The sequence below is a fragment of the Nelumbo lutea genome, chromosome 3, assembly GCF_056320005.1.
Source record: "Nelumbo lutea isolate HS-2025 chromosome 3, American lotus-T2T, whole genome shotgun sequence".
NCBI classification, from domain to species: domain Eukaryota; kingdom Viridiplantae; phylum Streptophyta; class Magnoliopsida; order Proteales; family Nelumbonaceae; genus Nelumbo; species Nelumbo lutea.
Genome location: NC_142686.1, coordinates 48,580,245 through 48,602,309, shown reverse-complemented (window position 1 = coordinate 48,602,309; position 22,065 = coordinate 48,580,245). Strand labels below are relative to the sequence as shown.

Here is a 22,065-nt window from a genome sequence, read left to right as displayed (position 1 = left end):
GTTGGGGAATATTATGGGGTTTTCTTTTTTTTTTGGGATTTTGAGAGGGGGAAAGTTGGCCAATAAGTCTATTGACCAAAAATTTCATGTTCATTTTTCAGATTAATGTGGGAATGAGGAAAATTTTATTTTCATGTTCTAAGTGGGTAAATAACATTTCCACTTAGGAAGAGAGTTGCTAACACTTGAATAAGACAAAAACACCATTTTTAATAATAGATTTTTATTATTAAGATGGTCATTACCTTATTTACTTAAAAAACAAAAGAACATGGGTAAATACACTTATCTACACTTACCCTGGTGATTAACTTATAGGGCCTATATGTCACATCTTACAAAATTCATCAATTCATTTTTCCCATGTCAATCAAAGTCTAATTTTTTCTCTATACCAAAGCAACGTTTTAAAACACATTCATTCTACAAGACATTCCACTATTTAGAAGCATAACGTATAACGTATAGTTTAGAATGTAAGAAATGTAAATCTCCTGACACAAGTCTCCTTAAGATGAGGGGGTTAAGAGGAAGGGGATTTCATTTTTTTTTATTTTTAATAATTTTTTTATATTAAAAAGAATGAAATCGAAGAAGAGGCGAACGAGTGAAAGGAGAGATTTTTAATGTTTAGTTCACAACGATTTTTAATGTGAACGAATCTGTAGATTTGATTGATTGCGTTGCCACTTCATTACATTGTAGCCTAACTTCCGTGACAGTGATTGAAGACCCAGAAGCCCAGGTACTACTTGATTTGATTTGTTTGGACTAAGTACATTTTTCGTGGTGGTTGTACCTCACATCTCCATGAGGTTTCTTTAATTTGATACTATTGATGATGAAGATAGGTAACTGGGGGACCATCATTCCTCCATTGCATCTATAGTATTTTGACTTAAGATGCAATTAGGCATCATTGTGTCTCCAACATTCTACACGCCATAAGGTAAGTCACTAGCCAAGATTCTTGTGCCGTCTTTTCTGTCTTGGTGAGAGTGATGGGCTGACGCAATTCAACCATCAGCAAGTTCTCTTTGCAAGTGGATCAGCTTCGTTGATGAGTAGTGTTAGTCACTCGGTGTTGAAATTGTACAAGGTCTAGGGACAGTGTTGAGACATATAGGTCCCTAACCCTAAGATGGTGTTAGAATCTTTAGTGCATGGCACTAAATAGGAACTTGCAAGTGGGCTATATATGATTGATATTTGATAAAATGGTGAAACCCAAAATGGGTCCAAGCTCCGAGATAGATAATATACATCATAATGCTGGAGCATATATAACTACATGACAGTGAAACTAGTTCGTTTCAATGATAATGGAAGATTTGGCCCGACCTCATAGTTATGCAACATGTGGCAAAGGCAACAGTTCGGCACATAAGCACGTTTAAGGTGCGAGCACCAAGGGGAGGAACCAGTAGACCGAATTCCTCTACCAGCAGTCCAAACTCCCTACTAAGATCCCAAACTCTCATTTAGGCCTCAAAGCCACTCAAAGGACAGTAACTCGAACTGTCCTACCTTATATCAGTTCGGGACACACCTCACCGAACTGGCCTGCCTTATAGCAGTTCGGGACACACCTCGCCGAACTAGCCTGCCTTATAGCAGTTTGGGACACACCTCACCGAACTGGCCTACCTTATAGCAGTTCGGGACACACCTCGTCGAACTGGCTTGCCTTATAACAGTTCAGGACTCACCTCACCGAACTGGCTTGCCTTATAACAGTTCGGGACTCACCTCACCGAACTGGCCTGCACTATGGCAATACAGGACATACCTCCGAACTCAAGACTTCACCTCGCTCACCACTCCAGCACTTCGCCTCCAAGACGCCAAACTGAACAAACCGTACCATGCCTAACACCGAGGAAGTTCGCACTCGGGGGCGGTGCACTTGACTGACTTGGGATCTGACGCTTGACGGCCGCACTTCAAACGGCCACCTGACACCGCCATCTCCAATTACAGAGATGGCTCCGTCAAGGAGCAGTGGCAGTTCTGTCCCAGTAGAAGGGATGACACCCGAACTGATAGAAACAGAGGTAATCATACCCGACCTGACAGAGGCCTCAGAGTAAGTGCGCGAAGTGGTTATAAAAGGCCCCTACCCCCAACAACAAGGTATGTGAACTTTGCGTCATCTGGTCTTTACTTTTCTTTTGAGAGAAATACTAACTTGAGCTTCGGAGTTATCTCACCGGGTTCCCCCCGGAGTTCCTTCATCTTCTCCGTTTCAGGCTCCCTGTTGCTCCAGTCAAAGGCGGAATTGTTGATAGCTAAGACCGACCGGATTGCGCACCATCAAATCCCATGGCCAAAAACAATGAAGTCTTCCAGAGATATATGATGGTTGTACCAGGTGTGACCAAGCAAGGTCAAGTTAACCAGCAACATGGAATTCTAGGGATACATCCCCAAGACAATCTTTTTCCATTTTAACTTACTCTCTCCAAGTAGAGACATGTATACAAGTAATAGAAAAGTAACTAGATAGGTAGAACAAATGAACTTAGAGATTTGAAATGCTGTGTGATATATTGTAGAAACAACAATAATCTCTCTACCAATCAAGTAGAAGAAATCATATACCCATCTGCTTTTAGCTGTCAGGAAAATTACTGATGGGTATGCTTCAGGCTGTCACAACAAATTTCTAAAGAATTTTCTTCACAAAATGAGAACCATTTATCAGGCAATGTGTGTTTGGAGGAAAATTACTAACCCCATTAGTTCATACAGGATCAGAAAGTTGTCCACAATAATCAAAAGTAGTGTATCTTATTGAAAAATAAACTGGGAAAGAGTAAGGAAAACTGAGCTAGCTCAATCTTTCTCAGCTTAGAATCATTTATGATCTTGATACTCTAGATGATGAAAAATAGGCTTTTCATCCAAGAATCTACTAGCTAGTTGTTGTAAAACAGGTTGGGGTAATTTGTGAATTGTGGTCTGACCCAACTCTCCTTCCCCATCAACTCCATTCTTTTCATTTTTAGGATGTCATTGAGGAGAGGCAACTCTTCACAGATGGTACGTAATTCTAGAAATTATGTTTGTGTGCTAGACGGTAATAATTAGCATGGAAGCAAGCACTGTAAATTAGCAATTAGCTGAAGATGTGTGGTAATAAAAACATTTAATTAGGGTGTTTGAATTTGAAATTTTGAAAACATATTGGAAACTTGGTAATCAAATATATCCTTAAGGTGGCTCCCAAATAAGATTGGAATCAATTGATTATTGATCTCCAAAAACCGCATAACTTGATAATTCTAAAAGAGGATACTCCTTTATGAGCTGAAACAAAATACTTCTTATGGTTTGAAGTAGCGAGAAATGATTTTGGGGGCTATAATTAGCAATGTATATGACACTGAACATAGCGGTTTGGTTGTCCATAGATGGGATGAATGACCCATTCCAACCACTTGTTATCTTTCTCTCTCTCTCTCTCTATTTATATATATAAACAACCACTTAACCTGTCATAGAAAGACGTGGACCAATTTACAACATAAATTAAAAGTTCCTAATTTTTGTGTTGGTTGTTTAAAAGAGGATTGGAATATGATGGAGGGTGATTTGACCCGACCTCTTGAGATAGTGATACATGGACATGACTCAGCACAACAGCCTCATTGCGACTAAGTAATGAGTCCACAGGACAGTTCGCTACATCACAGCTCACCATAGGGAGAATTCGCTATAGTGCGAGTTGCGAGGACCCCGATGTACAAAGGGAATACTCCAAGACAAGTCTACCCCAGCCTACGAGCTAGGATAACTAGCTCGCTCCAATACTTAGGCAGAAAAACTACCTCAAGGGCCATTTCAAGAGGAATCACCTCGCAGTACCCTCAGGAACTCGCTACAAGGTAGCTCGCGATAGGATAGCTCGCTACTAAGCGACGCAATGCTTTCAGGAAGTTTCCATCTGATAAGACCATACCCGCCAGACTACACCACGTCTCCTGATTGATGGTGCAATCCCTGCTAGCTCGACAAGACTACGCCCACATCTCTCGACAGATGGTGGCGTGTCTGTCCTTTCGGGACGTGTCACTCATCCGATTGGGTAGTACTCTACAACGGTTACCTGCGCAGCCCTAGAAGATAACGACTACGACAAAGGTCCAGTGGCAGTTACACCCGATTTGACAAAAACGCTCATATATAAAATCCCCCTAGTTGAAGGAAAGGGCTCTCTCGAACATCTTGAGTATCTTATCTTGAATATCTCAAACTTTCTCTCAAGCTAACCCAGTGATCTAGTGTGACCTACACTCTTAGCCTTCTTTGCACTCTTTACTACTTTCTCCAGCGTTCTAACTTAAGCATCAGAGTATTCCCACCAAGCAAGTCCCTCGGGAACCCTTCACCATCTTCTTCTTAGGTACCGTCCGTCACTAGCTAGGATCCAGTCAACTGCCAGCTAGGAGTGCTCGGTTGTGAAACATCAGAATAGATGAAGATGAGGAACATCAAGGGAAGTGCAATCTGATAATTAATCAAGTGGTCGGAGCTTGGTACACATGCTCTATTATATATCCTTGATGGACATGTGGTACGTTGTAGGCCCGAGTTGATCGAGTGTGTTAGCATTAGGCCATTAGCGGCTTGATCGACTCATCCATGTGTAGTGCCTAATTAATGGTCCTAATTTTAATTGCACTTGGCGCATGGCCTCCTAATAGCATGCCTCTATGTGGACATCCACTAACCTATCGTATCCCTTGTGTGTGAGTCACATCTTGCTTAGTTGATTGGCCACATATTATCTTCTAAAGTGAAGTGTGGACGCTGATTGTTGCCTTTGTCTCTTACTCCCCTTCTCTATGTGAAACATTTTCCTCCTTATATGTTTTGATCATGATAACAAACTCATTGAGAATACTAATGGTTTGAAAAGTATAAATATGTAGCTGCAGAAAAACAATTTTCACTTGAGCTTAACAAAGTTGAAGAAACAATTATTTACATAAGGCAAGGAAAGTCATATAATGCAAAGAAGACAATCCATTACTTTCCAAAGAAGATGATAATTTGAAGATCACTAAGATGAAGATCTGCTACCAAAAAATAAGAAAAATAAGGCATCATGCTCCAAGTTCCTTATTTGTTTTTATCTTTTTAGGACTTGATTTAACTTGGTGCAAAGTATACAACATGGGTTTAAATGAGATGAAACTTAGTTAACCAATCTTAGAGACCAATGACTAGAGTTAGGTTTAGTCGATCCTTAAGTTTTCATAGACTTTAAATGAGTTAAATATGTGAAAAATCATGTTTAGAAGCTTAAAAGATTGATTTCCAAACCTCTGAAATGAAAATCTATAAATATTCTAAAGTTGGAAGCTGTATAGTGGCAAACTACCAAGAGAATGTAACAGATACTTTAAACAATAAAATACTATGAATAATGTAGTAGTCGGTTACTCAGAAACCTGTAGTCAATTAGCCTTGATAGCAGAAAAGAAAGTCACTCAATAGTGGATTACCCATGATCCTATAGTCAACTACCCTTCGTAGCATGACTTGGCAACCTTAGTAGTTGACTATTAGCTTGTAGCAATTGGCTACAATGCAAAGAGCATCTTCTCATATTATTTATATTCTATTATTTGAACTTCAATGGCTTTTTCCACCTTGAAAAATGGTTCAAACATGTTGAAAAACATTTTCAAATTATGCTAATAAAGGATTAATGAGCTCTAACGCTCAAATAACAATAAAAAAAAATGGTTAGATTGTTTAGCCTATAAAAATGTGTGAGAAGAGAAAGAAATGTGAGGACGACCATGAAAGTTTCCAAGAGTTTGGTAAAGAAGATAAGAGGGGATTGTGTACTAGTAAAATGTTATATTTAAGTGCCTTTTTCTTTTTTCTTTTTTTTTTGCTTCTAATCCTCTTATTGTTTTTAGCTTAGAAAAAGTAGTTGTCTAGGCATCCACATTGTTAATTAGTTGCTAGGTAATGAGCCAATTGCAAGAAACTACTTCTACATGTTTTACCACCGTAGGGCCTAGAAGAATAAAAGTGATGGCCATACATTTTTTATTAAGGGGAGGGGATTTAATAATCAATATATGTTAAATTTCTTCAGTTTGAGCAAATAAGAGAAAATGGTTTTGATTTTAAATACTTATTTAGTTTGTTTAAGTTTTTCAAATAAAATAAATCTACATTTGGTTTAACGTTTCTCTTTGGTTTACTTTAGTCCAGGACATGGGAAGAGGTGATCTAAGTGATTTCAGGACCTTGTTTGCTCTACTTTTAGTTTTTCAAAAAAAAAAAATCCTAGAAGGGAGATTATTCTTGGCACAGTATGAAAATAAACCACGTTTAGAGAAGCTTTAAAGAAAAGAGCAAACGCCGAAATAAACAAGAAGAACAACTCTTCACTGAATACTTAATAAAAAATCAATATAAAACTACCTAACTTTACCCTAACTACTCTTTATATAAATTTCTTTACACCCTTATGCCTCCTACAAAGAAATTTCCTAAGCTAGTAATTATAATTCTACTAAATCTTTTCAAAAAGAAAGTCCTAATTGAATATAAATTTGAAAATCTCATTTTAATGCTTAACTTTGTAATTATGAACTAAGGTAAAAGTTACATGTTGATGCTAACTTAATAAATTCGAACTAAGATCAAAATTCCACGTTGGAACTAACTTGGTCATTGCTTATTTGGTTGGATCAGTAACATCTTTTTATCTTCTTGTCTTTCTTGGAGTGATCTCAACTTGCATAGAACTTATTAGCCTTCTTCTATACTGCATCATCCCCCCACTATACATACTAAGATGGGTCTTTGAAAACCAAATTTAAATATTTATTCAATTGGTCCAAATCTCGTACTATATCAACTCTATTGTTTGATTTGTTTTTCTTTTAAAAGTAAAGAAGGATCTTGGCTTGTGTTTCTTGTTAATTTGTTTGTCATGTTTGAGGCTTGGACGCAGGTTAAAGTAATTAACTCTCTGCTCTTCCAAAATCCATAGTGTCACTATGAACTTTGGGGCTCAGACTAGCAAGTTGGGTGATACAATGACAGATTTGTTTTTTCATAGCCCAAGTATATCTCCTCTCCCTTCTCTTAAATCAGCATTAGTTGGTTCACAAGTAGACTCATGTCCTTTTCCAACATCAATACCCGATGCAATTTTTCAATTTCCTATGGTAATGAGGTATGTTATAAACTGAAACTTATATTTGGTTTAGCTCTGTTTTGAGAAGTAACCGGTATCCTCACAAAGCTTAAGTAGCATGAAACGAAATTTCCATTTAAATCAGTATGTTGGTTTAGTTATTTTGAATCTATTTTCATTTTCAGTATGCTGGTGCCTTTGAAAGGAAAAAACTATCAAAGTTTTGACTAGAAAGATTTCCCATTTGAATCAATTATTGGAAGATTGAATATCAGTTATTTTATTTCTTGGCCTCAGTCTTGAAAGAATTTGAGGGTCTCGATTTCAATCATTTTAAGTCACTGAGAGTATAAGATTTCCATGCTTCTATTGGCATGTGTAGCTTTAATTTGCATTGCATATGGTTTACACGGTTCATTTTCATTAACCATGTAAAAAATTCTGCATCTTTTGGGGGTAAAATCATCTTGCAACATTCTCATTGCCTTTTGTGAGTAAATTCACCTTCTATGCAACATACAATTTTCTGTTTCCCTATCATCTTATAGATTATGATACTTACCCTCATGCCTTTTGTGGGTGATGCATTATTTAACCATTCTTAGCTCATATCTTGTTGCAGTAATTTGGAGTGTGAAACAAGGATGATGTAGGAAGGAGAGAAGTAACAATTACAATGTCACACAAAGGAAAATCAAGAGCATAACTAGGATCCTGATTAGCTCATGCATTCAACATTCATGGGTAAAATTTAGTATTTATAAGGGAGTGAGGACTGCTTCCATTTCTTTGCATTTTATTTTCTTGTAGACAGTGGCTGCAATTATAAAGAATTCAAGGTAGCTGGATGGAGATGAAGATAAAAGCAAGTGAAAGAATTGCCTCTATAAAACATTTATTATTTCTTTATACAAATATCATCCTTAAACCAAGTCCAAACCCCTTTTCAATTTCAATTCCATCTCTGGGATTATCTTATATTATTATAATCCATACTGCAAAGTAAATTCATACTAAAGTGTTGTCAACTTGACATTTGTATAATCATATTATAATAATTGGAGATACTTTATTTTATTTGGTAGATGTATACTCAAACAAGTTTTAGGAGTATAATTGCTATCTAGATAAACAGAAATGCAGCTTTATCAGTAAATTACTAGAAATATAGTTAGGTTGTCTAAGAGACTGCGTGATCTATTTTATAGTTCTGCTATTTAGGTGGAAATAATTTTCTGACCATGGCACTTTTCTTTCTCATCAAATTTGGAAAAGTCATCCTGGTTGAGTTGTGAGCTTTTTTTACTTTTGTCAATATAACTATTTTGACTCTGCAGTTGCTGCTCACCCAACCAAGCATGTCAATATAGCTATTGCGACTAGCTTTTCTATAAAGGATTCGTCAGGTTCCAAACCAAGCATGTCAATGGTTTGTAATAGAGTTCACATCCATGGCCTTTCGAGACTTAAAGACCTTAAGAAGTAAGTCCATTCGTTGAAAGTATTTGTCAAAGTTATTCAGACAGGATCAAGAGTTCGTCTTCAAAATGTTGAGGTCTATTTCCATAGGTGAGCCCTATCCCATTTTGCATGGTCACACCTCGAAACTACAGGCTATTAGACATTGGGAATTTCCACTTCAAGATATATATATATATATATATATATATATATATATTTGTTGCTTCTCTATACTTGTGTCACTAGGACAAGTACCCATGAACAGGTCTAATTATAAAGGGTCCATGAGAAACCTCTTTGAAATTTGAAAATAGGTTCAATAAAATGGTTGAATTCAGGCTCAAATAAGCTTGGTTCATTAGAGCTCGAGCATATGAATTCTTCATTTGAACCAAATTCAACCTTATATTTTCAGTTCGAATCAAGCTCAAGCCCAAACTCAAGACTTATATTTTTTCTACCAAACTGAGCTTGAATACTAAAATATTTGTCTCGGCTTGAATCCACCCCTTTTTTCTCATTGACTCTACCCAAGAATCTTTCCATAATAGCTCGCATCTCTGTATATGATTTAATAAATGTGTAAATCTTGGAAAACAAGGAAAACAATTTTTTTTACAGAAAATAATTGTAATAATAATAATAATGTAAAATATTTTTCCACTGGCCATATAGACTTACTCATCACATCATGGATCATGAAGGCCTAATGGCCACAATTACCTACAAAATATACATTCACATTTTGAAGTAGTTGGCTAGGGTTTATGTTCCATACCTGAAACACATAATTCAAGAATACAAAGAACTAAAGGGTTGTATTAATGAGTACACCTCCTTCCACAAAAGGTTAGACATTTTATTAAGGCCATGTTTGGTAGTTTGGTATTTGGGAAATAAGTCCGAAATAAGTGCTTATTTTAAAAATAAGGGCTTATTTTTTAAGCCCAAATTTCCAGTTTTTTTATAAGAACTTATTCAAAAATTTTCTTCCAAAATTATCCCTAGTTAAATTTTATAAAAGTACTTTTATGAAAGCACTTTATAAAAGTATTTTTAAAAATGTACTTTTGTAAAAGTACTTTCATAAAAGTTCTTTCGTAAGGGTACTTTCTTAAAATTGTTTTTGTAAAATTACTTTCTTAAAAATGCTTTCATAAAAGTACTTTTATAAAAGTGTTAAAGTGCTCTCATAAAAGTGTTTTTATAAAAGTAATTTAATAAAAGTGCTTTCAAAGGGTATATTTTGAAAATTTGAAAGAATATGAAAGATAAGAAAAAGACTACCAAACACCCAATATAAAATAAGTGCTTATTTTAAAAAATAAGCACTTGAAAATTTTGGGTGCCAAATGCAAATAAGTGCTTATTTGAATAAGCACATGTTTTTAAGCACTTATTTTTAACTTAAGCACTCCCAAACATGGCCGAAGAGAGACCCATGTGTAATTAACTATTAATGTAGGACACAGCTATATACAACCTATTTATAGCAAGAAATTAGGAAGTAACGTAAGAGGCAAGCAACCAAAAAACCATCTTAGCTATCTATCATATATGGATAACTATATCATAGAAATTACATTCTAGATTATGGGAGTTTATTTAGACTTAGAATTTGGTTTTGTCTCTCATCCTTTTTAATATCAACCCGCTGGAATAGAATTCAATGCAATTCACCTTTTATCTAGATTTAATAGAATATTAGATCAGGTTAACAAACATTTTTCTCCATCTGAATTTCATTTGGTAGCTAACCTCAAGTCAATGGTGGTAAAAAATTTTAATCTCTTGACTCCCTTTTCACACATTGTATCTTGGCCAATAGTGTCTCACTTTGAGATGCTTTTAACCATGTGGTGCATTATTTGTCAATTGAAGCTTTAGCATTAATTATCTTAAGTTATCAATATTCATTTTGTATTACACTTAAGTTGTAATTGTGCTACAATAAGTCTTTGATATTAAATAACACCAGAGGTAGCCATTGGGAATGTACGTGGCTTTTGTCATTTATTTAAAAAAGTTTGTCAAACATTGCAAAAGCTACCCTTAGAGACATTTAACAAAAACCACAAAAATTCTTGAGTGGTGTTTATTAAATACCACTAAAAATGGCCTCCTGTGACATTTGATAAATATTGTAAAAATTTTAGAAATGTCATATGATGTAATCGTTTTCGGCCATGTACCAATGTTTTGTGATGTAAAAATTTTTTGGCTAAGTACCTCGTTACTGTCCGGTGGCGAGCTGCCTGGTGGCAAGCTCCCTGGTGGTGAACTGCCTGGTGGCAAACTGCCTGGCGGGGAGCTATCTGGTGGCGAACTCCCTTGTAGACAGCCTGTGACTTAGAGAATGGTGGAGCTCCCTGGTGAAGCGCAACTCGACTGCCCTCTGCATGAGGTGGTCTTCTTTCCTTTGTAGGCAGTGAAAGCTAAGGGACCTGCGAGAACTCCATCTTTTCCTCCTCTTCGTAGGCGACAGGAGCTGAAGGACCCACGGGAACTCCATCTTTTCCTCCTCTTTGTAGGCGGCGGGAGCTGAGGGACCTGCGAGAACTTAATCAGAGGACCCGGGGGTATTTTCCCGGCGGGGGCTCTCTGACACTTAAGTTAGCACTTTGATTGTAGAGAGCTTTGAAGATAATGTTGGAGAAACGAGAGAGCTAGAGAGTAGGGATTACCTCCACCTTTTTTCCCCCCCTCCCCTTTGAGGGGTGAGGTCTTTATATACCGGAGTCCTCGTAGGTTAGGTGGGTGAAAAGCTTCCAAATGGTAAGACTCGTCACATCCCGTCAGAACCGGGGTACGGTGGTGAACTCAAGGTCGTCAGGCTGGCACTTGTGTTAGGCAGCCAGGTCGGCGCTTGGGCCAAGTTGTTAAGGCGGCGCCTGCGTCAGTCGGCGGGTCGGTGTCTAGGCCAGGTTGTCAGGTCGGTGCCCGTGTCAGTTGGCGGGTCAGTGTCTGGGCCATGTCGTCAGGCAGGAGATCTTCCTGCGATACGCCAAACTACTCCTGTACCAACCTTCTCTACAAGTGATTAGTTGCCTGTGGCGAGCTACTTATGGCGAGTTGCCCATGGCGAGCTGCCTATGGCGAGCTGCTTGTGGCGAGTTGCCTGTGGCAAGCTGCCTATGGCGAGTTGCCTGTGGCGAGCTACTTGTGGTGAGCTGCCTGTGGTGAGCTGCCTGTGGCGAGCTGCCTATGGCGAGCTGTCTATGGCAAGTTGCCTATGGCGAGCTGCCTTGGCGAGCTGCCTTGGTGAGCTGCCTGTGGCGAGCTGCCTATGGCGAGCTGCCTGTGGCGAGCTACCTATGGCGAGCTGCCTATGGCAAGCTGCTTGTGGTGAGCTGCCTATGGCGAGCTGCCTGTGACAAGCTGACTGTTGCAAGCTGCCTATGGCAAGCTAGGCCATACTTAGTTGGCATGAGGTGCCATGTGTCACAATTCCACTAGAGGGCCAAATCTGTCCTCATCAATTGCCCCCCCACTCCCAAGCTGAGAGTAACTCGGCAAAGGGAGTAGATTTCTCTTGGCCCGTAAGTCGATGAGCTAGTAAGTGCTGATACAATTCCTAGTGCAGCCCGTAAGCTTTGGGAGTGACTCGTAGTCTACTATTCTTTGACTTTTGCCCGTGCTGGAGAGGCGACCGGGTCTTAAGTAGTAATATGGCCCATAGGCTTTGGGAGTGACTCGTAGTCTACTCTTTTTTGACTTTGCCCATGCCGGAGAGGCGACCGGGTCTTAAGTAGTAATGTGGCCCGTAGGCTTTGGGAGTGACTCGTAGTCTACTCTTTTCTGACTTTGCCCGTGCCGAAGAGGTGACCGGGTCTTAAGTAGTAATGTGGCCCATAGGCCTGTGAGGTGTCGAGCTGTGATTGTGCTGCATCAGCTTCGTAATGCCGGTCACCCACTCCTACAAGAAGCTACTAGGAGCTCGACCTTCGAGGGCAGCACTCTCCTACAAGAAGCTACTAGGAGCTCGACCTTCGAGGGCAGCACTACTAACTTTAGGTTGTCAACTCACACGGGAGCCTTGGAAGGCTCGACCGGTAAGGGCGCCTATGTAGTTTGTTGGCCGCCAACTCCCGCGGAAGCCACGAAGAGCTCATCTTTGTAGGGGGGACCTTGCGGAGAGGACTGATGAGGCACAAGGTTTCTCATGGTATCAGAGCCATAAATGGGAGCGAGAGGTCTGTGTTCTAAGACTTGGAGATTAGTAGCGGTAGCGACGTTGCTTGACGCCGGCAGAGTACAGACTTTGCACTCCAATTTCCAGTTCGGCACTTCGTCTTCCGTAGTCCTCACTACGGCACTCCCAGAAACCAGAATCCGGACTCGAGACTTCCATCAAAAATAGAAAGAAGAGAAGAATCTTCGTCTCCCTCATTCCTCATTGCGGCTCTTTTAGAATTCAAACTTCAGAATTCCATTCCAGACTTTCCAGTTTAGCAGTTACCAGTTGGACCAGTTCCAGTGTTCGTCTCATTGTTTGTTCCAAACTCCAGAGCAAGAGCAGACCATACTCTAGAGAAACAGAGATCAAGCATCCTCCCAAGGTTGCAACCGGCGGTTCCGAGTTCCGAGTTCCGAGTTCCGATTTTCGTAGTTCAGACAAGTAGAGTTCTTCAGTTCTTCTTCTTCTTCTACAGTCTTCTTCCAACAGTGGTGAAATCTTCTTCTACAGTCTTCGGTTTTCTTTTCTTTACCGAAGGATCGGAACAGTGCGTACTAGCGAATCAGAAGGCATCTCGACAAATTTTCCATCATGTCAGGCAGAGGTGAAGACAGCAGAGAAGGCACAGGGAAAGACACGACCGTCTTCTCGCCATACTACTTGCATCCGTCTGACAACCCTAGAATGATTATCTCACCTGTTCAGTTAAAAGGTGAGAACTATGAGGAATGGGAGAGATCCATGAGAAACACCCTCAGAGCAAAGAGAAAAATCGGATTCATTGACGAAACATTGGGGAAACCGAGAGATGACTCAACCGATATGAAAGATTGGTGGATGATAAATTCAATGCTGGTTGCATGGATTTTCAATACAACGATGAAAATGGACTTGAAAAGGAAAAATACAAAGAAATTGTGATAAAAACATATATTGCAAAGTGAATGTCGGCATATCAAGTATAGTGTTGTATAGCACTACAAAAGAACAGACATTTACCAATAGATCGAATCCGTTGGTAAAACACAAAAAACCCATCGGCATATTACTAAATGGGTTTACTGATGGATTTGGTCTCCATCGGTATAAACTCATATGTAATACCTACAGTTTAAACGTTAATAACAACGAGAAATGACCGTAGGTAAAGAAGTAGAAAAAGACTTATTTAAAGATTTTTAATGACAGATCGATGCAACCTATAGCAATGGAAATCGGGTTCATAATTTTTTACTGAAAACAATCCATCGGTAAAAAGTTTTGATATTTTTTAGCTTTCATTGGTATAGCCACTAGTCAAAGATATTTTCTAAGTTATAAAGCTATAAATTTTTAATGGCAGTCCATGACCACTACGTAGATGAACATTAACTAAAACAAAATATTTACTTTTAAATTATATTATTTTAAGCCCATTGATTATATAAAATTAGTCATTCAGATATTGAAATCACCTCTCAAAAAATTACGAATTGTCTTTATTAATAGAAATTTCATTAAAAAAAAAAAAAAACATGACATAGAGATACAACTTAGCAAGAAGTTTGGGTCTAAACAACCAAAACCAAAAGAAACATCAAGTGAGCACATTAAACAGCCAAGCTGGAGGATCAATGACTCATTCTTCAAAGATTTGGAAATCTTTGCTTGACACCAAATGAGCTATATTCTGTTTCCATCCCTCCTCACAACATTAAACCTGTTTACCACTCAATAAATCCATAAGAGTGTAATGTTTGGTGTCCACTAAACCTTGCAACCACTTCGCATTATTACTTCAGCTTATAGCATATAGCAACACATTTGCAAAATGAAAAGAGCTTGATATTTAGTACCTAAACCAACTTTAGCATAAACTATGTTGAACCTTTTAGGCTTAATTTGTGCTCATTTAGGTAAGAAAACTTTGACTAAGGAACTGCTTCATAATAGTTGAAATCATGGTTTTCAAAACCGGACCGGAGCGGACAATAGGACCAAAAAAGTCGGGAACCGGTCAGGTGATCAATTCCGGTTTTCCCGAAACCGGATTTTCTCAAAAAACTGTTGGTTTTGGTTAGCAAACCATTGACTCGGGTGGTTAACCATTGGAACATTTTGATCATTTTTTAATTTTTATAATTTTTATAATTTTTTTTTGTATGAATGGGCTGACTGTTCAACCCAGTAATCGGACCCCTAACCGGTTCAGTTTTAAAAACTATGGTTGAAATTGCTGAACTGAATTACTTAATTTTTTTCTTTAAATGGATAAAATAATCAAATAATAAAATGTTTTTATAAAAGTTGTCTGGCACTAGTAACCAATCTTTTCATCCTTTATTTATTCTCGTATTTTTTCACTACAAATAATCCCAAGTACTTATATCTCTATTTGAAACAATTGGATAAAAAAAAACAAATGTACCAAATTTGTTATGGAAAACAAAGGCTCAACAATAGACCCAAATAACCAACTAGAAATACATAGAAAATAATGAATTTCAAGTATAACAGTGTAGATACAAGACCTTTATCAAAGGAACAAGAGGAAGCTGAATGGATGTAGGATAGCAAACCAGGAGTAGCAACTAGCTATGCATTCCGAATTTCTTCTTTTAAAGTTTATGTCAAACCATAAATAGCTTCTTTTTGCATCCAAATAAGCAAAATAGATTAGGTAAATTCATACATCTTCACAAAAAAAGGGAATAGAAAAAAAGAAAACAATAAAGTAGTTAAACATATCTTAAATAAATACATGTCAAGCATGAAGAGATCAAATATGCATATCAATCGACTCTGCCCAAGGTAGATCTAATGTGTAGATCATGAGAGAATAAGAAATATGGATTACATAGCTTGAGGAATTTTTTTTTTTCTGCAAAGCCCTTATAATCTTTTATTATCAATTAACTCACTTTTAACCTATCTAAATTAATAAATAGTTGCAAATTATCAAAAAAAAAAAAAGGTTGCCTAGAAGATGCAAATACCTATAGGGAAAATGAAGAGTTAGTAAACCAAAATTAGGAAAATAATCACAGCGGGAACCAAAAAATTCTAGTTGATCTCATTCTCAAAATTCCTTCTATGAACAACTTTTCCAGCTACATTGAACTATCTTGGATCACTATAGTGTAAAAGTAGTTCAATAGCATGTACTTAAATTAAGAGAATAATTCCTAAACAATGAAAATATGTAATATTTTTTTTGAAAATATGTATTGAAACTTTGAAAGAAATGAATCAATTATCATTTTCTAACAGAAATCTTGAAAATTTTTAGTTGATTTTGGAATGATTGCTTGTAATTGTGATAAAGAACATGAGATCATTCTTAGGAAACAATGAGCACCTACAACTCTAGAGTCCTATGAGGCTGACCATACCATTCCTCGTACTCATCAATATTTCTTATCCGGAAATCCTGCAAAATGATCTCATTTTATTTTCTATACTAATTGCATTGAAACCAATGAGGACTTCTTTGAAATGCATGTAGCAAGACCATGAAATTAGACAAACTACTTGTACTAAGAAATGCAACCAAAGCGTACTGCAGAAAGATCAACAATCTTCAGCTCCTTGGGAAGGCCCTTGATGATTTCTTGTCACAATAAGGAAATAGCATATTTTGTTAAAGTTAGGTGGTCTTGTCATGAAAATAAAGTTACCATATGTTATATGTGCTCCAGAGAAGTAGGCTTCATCAGACCATGGAAAAATTCTCTCTGATTGAGGTGGAAGTTGCAAGGAGAGGCTTATGCTTGAAGTAAGATGCCACCTTTGAAAAAACAAAAAGAAATTTAATTAGAGTATTAACATGAAAGTTGTAACCTGGTACATTTTGAATCTTGCATTGGGCTAAATAGCAGCAAAACAAGTGTAGTGCAGCCCACAAAATGAGCAACACTTGTGAGCATAAGTGTATGAGGCCTACTTTTTAAAACACTAAATTAACCATCAATCACCATTGGAATCACAAATTACAATTGTTGTTTGACCTACAACTTGGTGGCTCTTATATGATCTTGCAGCTTAAGTAATGGATCCTAATTTAAGGACCAAAAAGGCATCCATGCATCCTTCCCAATCCCTCTATAACTTCTCTTCCACTTTTCTTCCCCTTGGTGGATGTATGAAACAATTTTTAGGGCAATTTTTTTAGTTATAGGCCAGCGGTTTCTAATTTTGATAGGCCTAGCAATAGTTTTTGTTCTATTACTCTTTGTATTTAAATGTTACTAATGTTGAAAATGGGAAAATAATTTGGCACCTTTTTCTCTTCATTGATTCAAGTTCTAGCATGAGTGCAACTACTTTTGACTCTAGGTTCATCTTGACATTATGGAGGCTAGATCCTTAGATCTAGAGTGAAAAACCATTGAGATGGATTTTAATGTCAGCTAATTCAAATGGTGGAAAGTGTTGCTAGAGGTATGGTTGAGATGAAACCGTATTGAGGCTCTAAAGAAGATAGTTCCTTCTTTATGTAGATGCTTGATTGGTAATTACTTTGTGTTGATAGCCTTTTAGAGGCTTTTTTGTGTTGATGTTCGGTAGTGGGAGATTGTTGTTCCTTTTTTTCCCTCTTCTATTCTTAAAAAAGAAACTTTGACTTGGGAGCACAAATTCTAATAATAAATGACATGGGTAGAAAGCATTGGAACAACATATTCATTTAAACATTGAGTCTCATAGATATCACTGTAGGGCAAGAAATATGAAACCAGAAACAAATCCACCTTGTTTTGGAAAGATTCTAAGTTGACACATCTTAAAAGAGATCATTCCTAGATGATGAATGGAGAAATGGGTTTGAATACTATGGCTATCCCATAAGTACAATCCATATTAAAAAAATCAAGCACAAAATCTATAGCCAAATTTACAAATACATAAATTCACTATAGGGCGCTTGCCCGACCACCAAACAAAGACACAATAAAAAATTGGCCCCAATTTCAGAAAAAATAAAGTCAACCCAAGATGAATTAGAATCTAATGCACAACCATGCTTCCTTCTCTAAATTTCAAACATATTATTTGAAAAAGAAAGAGAAAAGGCATAAAGTAAATAAATTGCCCTTCCTTAGCAATCAATTGTTTTTAAGTTCTTGAAGAAGTCGGAGTGTTTTGATCAAGACCACAAATGCCAGTTCATTGTAATAAGGGGAAGGTAGCAGAGGGAGATATACCTGAATTGTAAAATCAATAGTGGAGCAGACATCCTATGAAAAAATGGAGACAAATGAGTTGATAGTAGAGCTCCTTTTCTCCACTCTTTCACGGCAAAATGAAAACCTAAGGTATTTGATTGTATAAGAAGAAAAGCATATTTCAAGTAAAATGAAGAAGATATATACATGCCTAATGTCACTTCAAGTAGAGGAAAAAGTGTTGAAGTTCTTACCTCAACTCAAAATCAAACTTAGGGTTTGTTTGGTGTTAGCTCAATTTATTGAACTGAATGGACTACTCAATTAAACAATTCAGATAATATCAACGCTTCAACTTTAAGGAAATATAAATAAATAAGACAGAGAAGGCAAAGTGCCGATTTTGCTTTAGGTAAAGGACTATCGTATGGTTCACAAGAAACAAAATATGAAAAAAAAAAAAAAAAAGAAGAAGGATTCACCAATCGTATACATTCAAACCCAATCAAAGAACAAAAGAAATGAGAAGAAGGAAATGTCAAAAAGCTTACCTAATTGCTCTGGCACTAGCACTGAAGTGATGACCAAAATCAAGGAAGGTGAAAAGATAACTGAGATTGAGCAGACAATCAATCACCCCAGTGGAGAAAAATAACAGTGTAACATTGAGGATTAAGTTAAAAGAAAAGGTATCGAATGAAGATGTGTTTTGAGTGTGGATTGGAATGACTCTGCATGTCTTTTTCTTGTTGTGTGAAAGGACCCCAGGAGTGTAAGCAATACAAAATTGAGTTTGCGCGTGGGAGGAAAAGTTTTCCCTCCTATTTTATTATTATTTTTATTTAAAGTTTGTCATAACATACAGCATACACCTCTATACCGACAGATGTCAAAAATCCAATGGAATAGATTAGTTATATAGCGACGGATTATAAATTCCATGAATATAGCTTGGAACTATAATGATGGACACATGAATCCATCGGTATTTTATAGATATATATTGGTGGATGAAAATATTCGTCACTACAAACTACTAATACCAGCGGATTTTAACCATTTGGTAAACACACCTGTCAATATATATAGGCTTTTACCCATGGATTTATGCTTTCGTTGGTATATTTTAAGACATGTAGCGACGGATGAACATACACACCCATTGGTAAAAACAATCTATACCAACCAGTTTTGACCGTTAGTAAAAATATTCGTTGGTATATGTACTTTCTTTTGTAATGTAGGAATTTGTAGAGAAGGCATAGATGAATCTTCTAAGAGTTAAGTTAATAAATGTAATTAAGATACATATAGAAAAACTAAAAACATGGCAAGGGCTATAATTACATATGGGTATGCATTTTCATGTTCAAAGCAAAAAGGTAATAAGTGTATACTTTCTGATTTAAATCTAGAAGTGAAACATATTTCATGCAATGTTTTAAAAGCTAGTATATTAAAGATATACACACCCATTATGGGATTTATTACAATCATTTCTTTTAGAAATTCTCACATTGGATATGTGGATTTCAATTACTATAGAATCATATATGTGCATCACAGTACATTTTGTTGATAGTGAGTGGAGATTACATAAATGGATTCTAAGTTTTTCTCATGTACCACCCCCTCACTGGTGTTGCAATTCTAGAGGTGTCAAATGCATTTAGTGAACGAAAAATTGAGACCAAGTTGTTCTCTATTACTTTAGCCAATGATACATTTGTTAATTTGTATAGAAGGCATCTTAACTTGAAAAATGCACTTTTATCGTATGGAAAGTTTATTCATGTGTATAATTATACACATATTTTAAATCTTATAGTACAAAAAGACTTGAAAGCAATAGATGATGTAGTGCTTAAAATCTTGTTAAATGTTTTGAGGCACGCAAATTGAGAATAGTTGAATGTGTCGTTCAATTGATAATTGAGAGTAAAAATAAATTAATTTTTGATGTTTTTACAAGGTGGAACTTTACATATTTGATGCTTGAAATAATTATATTTTATTGAAGTTTTTTTCATTTAAAATTATATGATCTAAATACTTTAACGCCCCAATTGAAGATAGAAAATTTTCTGTCATAACCAACATTTTCTCAAGAACCTAATATTCAACATCAAATTTATATTTCATGGGGTTTGGAATATTGAATTGTATTTAAGGGAAGCATGGAAAGGTAGAGATGAATTTTTTACGAAGGTGGCCAAGTCTATGTTAAGTAAATTTGACAAATATTGGAAAGAATATAACATTCTTTTGTCAATTGTTATGGTTCTAGGTCCTCGTTTCAAATTGAAATTTGTGGAATTTGTATATAAGAAGTTGTATAATATAGAATATATAACAAATCACATTATTCTTGTTGGAGAAACATTGAACAACTTATTTTATGATTACATGAATTGTAGTAGTGTTATGCCTAATGTGAAATCAATTACTAAAACTAAGTCCACCGGTGATTTGATGAATGATGAGGAGTTTAATCCATTGGAGGTAATTATAATTTGAATGATTTTCTTTTAAGAAAATAAAATTATAAAGTTTTCATATATTAATTATTTAGTTAATGTCTAATTGTTGTTGTGTAGGAACTTGGTACTTTTTTAAATTTAAGTCTATGCAATCGAATTAAAAAATCTTAATTAGACTTGTATTTAGAAGAAATAAGTATTGATCGAAAAAAAAAAAAAAAGATATTGATATTTTAGGATTTTGGAGATTTAACGAGTCTCGCTTTCTTGAGTTATCAAGGACGGTTCGTGACGTTTTTACAATTTCAGTCTCTAAAGTTGATTCAAAAGCTACATTTAGCGGTGGGGATAGAATTTTAGAGCAATATCGCATTTCTCTTCTTCCAGAAAAAGTTGAAGCTCTAGTTTGTACATAAGATTGGTTGTTTAGGTCAGAAGGTAAAATTTCCCCTTTGTAAATATTTATTTATGTAGATAACTTAAAGCTTTTTTATAATAAAACCTTATTATTAGTTTAAAAAAGTTCTGATTAATTTATTCTTTAGTTTATTTTTAATGTAGAAGAATTAGAGAATGAAATGATTGATGCTCATTTAGAGGTGGATCCATGGAATTCTACATCTAATCATTCTAGTAGTGTAGAATCATAGAATTTCTAGTTTCATAATTGCAGATTACAGACTTTCAACAGTTGGAGTTTCTTTTAGAGACCATGCTGATGAGGCTTTTCTGGTACACTCCATACCAACTGGCAAGAATACTTCAATTAGAATTAGTTTTGGGCTTTTGTTTTAAGGTCTCCTCATTGTGTAACTCTTGGATATGCAAAATGTATCAATTGGACCTAAGGTTCTCATAATTTGGAGTAAACATTTTGTTTAGTTGGATCCCAATAGTGCATTATACTATTGTAAAATATTTGGTTAGACATCTCCACCAATGAGGTTGGTGCATTTTTTACGGATCCTTCTCATTTCTAGTCAGTTTACAAACATTAACTTGGAATATTGGTGGGCAAGTACTCTGCAGTGAACCTACCTGCTTGGACCTCCAATTATGCAAAAAAGAAGTATACTTAGGAGATTGTATATGGGTTTGATTTACCTTCTTATTTCACTATTTCTTTATATAACACAATCTTATTTTCAAGAATTTACTCTCCTGGGTAATCCTAGGAATATCTTGTTTATCCAGAGCACAAGAAGCTGAAGCATTGCATAACTTGAATTTGGCGCATGGCAGTGAGATATCTAATTCAGGATCTCACTTGGAGGATTTCAAAAATATACCATTGGTCAGAACTGCAGGTATTCTGTCACTTGGTGGATGAAGAACATTAGTGAATAGCGTGATGGCTTATTATGCAGCACAACTAGTCAATCTCAACTTAAGGGGCAGATATATAAAGGACTCAATACAACAACTTCAGAGACGGTGTTCTTCAAGATGCGCCCAACTCTTACATTGAATGGATTCGCTTGTCTTAAATTGAGATTGGTTCAGCCGATATTCTTCGTCTTTTATATGACTCTACTTCAGATTTCAATTTGATATTAACAGTGTGTTTTATCCAATGGAGTCCGATGGAGGTTTTGTTTATGATAATTCTTGTTCTGAAAGGTAATCATTCAGTTCTAA

General features: G+C 36.4%; 1 long non-coding RNA gene across 1 annotated transcript; it reads right to left on the bottom strand.

The window, feature by feature from the left end:
- Positions 1-15,330: 15,330 nt before the first annotated feature.
- On the bottom strand, positions 15,331-18,672 carry LOC148864818 (uncharacterized). The gene is made up of 3 exons (XR_016108937.1): positions 18,499-18,672; positions 17,987-18,092; positions 15,331-16,572 (listed from the first exon to the last, which is right to left on the bottom strand). It is a non-coding gene; the product is annotated as an uncharacterized LOC148864818 (long non-coding RNA).
- Between the last annotated feature and the right edge of the window lie 3,393 nt (positions 18,673-22,065).